At 28.1% G+C, this 2,173-nt stretch overlaps 1 long non-coding RNA gene across 1 annotated transcript; it reads right to left on the reverse strand.

Annotated features, from left to right (window-relative positions):
* Positions 1-1,355: 1,355 nt before the first annotated feature.
* LOC145107379 (uncharacterized) lies at positions 1,356-1,794 on the reverse strand. Its single transcript, XR_013707834.1, has 3 exons — positions 1,728-1,794; positions 1,512-1,601; positions 1,356-1,444 (listed from the first exon to the last, which is right to left on the reverse strand). It is a non-coding gene; the product is annotated as an uncharacterized LOC145107379 (long non-coding RNA).
* Between the last annotated feature and the right edge of the window lie 379 nt (positions 1,795-2,173).

Below are 2,173 nucleotides of genomic sequence, written 5' to 3' on the forward strand. Positions count from 1 at the left end.
ATAATTTGGAAATTTATTGACAAACAAATATATTTTGATAATTTATTTTTTGATTTAAAAACCATCAAGATTTACTATTAACTTTTTATTTAACCACTATGTTTTAGTTTTATTATAAAAACCACCAAGATTGACCATTCTTTCCATGTCTACCATTTTGATGCGCAATAGTGTTATTATAGTGTTCACAATAATTTCTTTTGTGAAAGGTTTTTAATTGAAATGTTAAGACTAAATCGTTAAAATGAGTTTTTTTTTTTACCATTAAACTTTGGTAAAGTTAACTGCTATACTTTTTAGAAGATATAATAATTAATATTAATAATTATAATGATTTTATATTATTAATATGCCATCATTACAATGTTTGATTTATGTCATGTAAGTAAAACTTTTAAATTGTTATTAAAATACCTTGAATATATTTATAATATTGCATAAATAACATATTTATTTTTACATATTAAAATATCAAAATGCCTTATAAAAGTTTTTAAATACCAAGTCTTTAACCCAATAAAATTTAAAGCCGAACGAAAATAACTCTTAAAGTTTTTATACAACATCTAACCAATTTCTTAATTCCTCCTAATAACCATATTATCGGAACTTCATACATGTTTGAATAAGTCTGTCGCAATTGAAAATAACCAAGAAAAGACAATACTGCCATTTGTTCTTAGTTTTGCACCACACCTTCAGAGCACCACACCAATTCCTGCTTTTCCACTATCGATTTATGTCGTATTTGAAAGTAGCCAGAATTGACCATAGTACCCTTTATTTCTAATTTTACACCAAATCTTCAAATTATTACACTGATTCTTTCTTTCCCCCTGCATGCTAAAATCATAAAAATTCAATCAAGCTTTAATAACCCAATCTCATTTGACAGTGACCAGAGAAAGACCATATGTCCCTATTATCTTATTTTTGCAAATGCCATCAAAAACCATAAAAGGACCAAAATACCCTTTTACTATTTTATTGCACCATTCCTTATCAAACAAAACCATTCCTTTATTTTCTTTTACCAACCATGTGGATGGAAGTGAAAAACCATATCCGTAAAAGATGCACTCTCGCAGTATCTGATCTTAATCTTATTCCAATTATTATAGAAATATGGAAAGAAATTAGAAACAAAATGGAAAATATTGAAAAACTTTTCATGATCAATGTTTACTTTTGAGATTGAAGTGGCGGTGAAATCAGGAATACAACACCTTGTTATTACATATCAAAGCAAGTGGAAACCATAGCTCAATATTTATCAATTCATAATAAATTAGTACGGAAGAAAATTATATCTATAAAATTAGTCAAACCCGAAAAAACCATTTTTCACATAAAGAGTTGCTTTTCTGTAAGCTTTTTTATCTGCACTTGTGGTTATGATTTCTGTCAGTGACACAGATTGCCAACCACTCTCAGGTCCAAGAATCTGCCAAAAAAATATATAAATATTTATATTTTGGAAAAAAAAAATAATAAAATAAGTTTTTTCATACATATTGCAGAGTTGGAAGTAATGCACGCAAGTTTCCTTCTTTCCCAGTTGACCATCTTTTGATATCAACATCAAGATTATCAGCTATTCTCTGTAATTACAATTGTAAAGAAATTATAAAATTCAATAAAAGGGGTTATTGTCATAAATGGGTAATAAACTGTATTATATTTGGTTACTGAATTATGAAATTAATGGAATAAAAAAAGATGATTACGCTTCTTTCAGCTTGTTCTTTTTGGGCAAGCTGATCACGCTTTTCTTTCTCTGCAAGAGCTTTGACCTGAAAGAGAAAAACAAAGGGTAATTTGGGAAACAAATTGGTAATGTTTTGTATGATGGAATTGGGGAAGCAATGGAATGGAATGGTTGATTCCGGTGGAATTGAGAATGAAATGTTTGTTTGTGAATGGAATGGAATGTGTTGTTTCTAAACTCTGAAGGATGTGATTTCTTGGATTTTGTTATTTTATTTGTGTTTTTATTTCATTTAATCATGCTATGGAATGAAAAATTAGAATATAACCCATTTATATTTAAGTAATATATACACACATACAGATCAATTCTCTCACACACATACATATTAGATGACACACATACATATAAATAAGATACCATACACACATACATAAAAGATCACACTTCATACCTCTCGGTGTT

The sequence above is a fragment of the Lactuca virosa genome, chromosome 1 (genome assembly GCF_052849685.1).
Source record: "Lactuca virosa cultivar CGN04683 chromosome 1, Lactuca_virosa_CGN04683_v6, whole genome shotgun sequence".
Taxonomy (NCBI): Eukaryota; Viridiplantae; Streptophyta; class Magnoliopsida; order Asterales; family Asteraceae; genus Lactuca; species Lactuca virosa.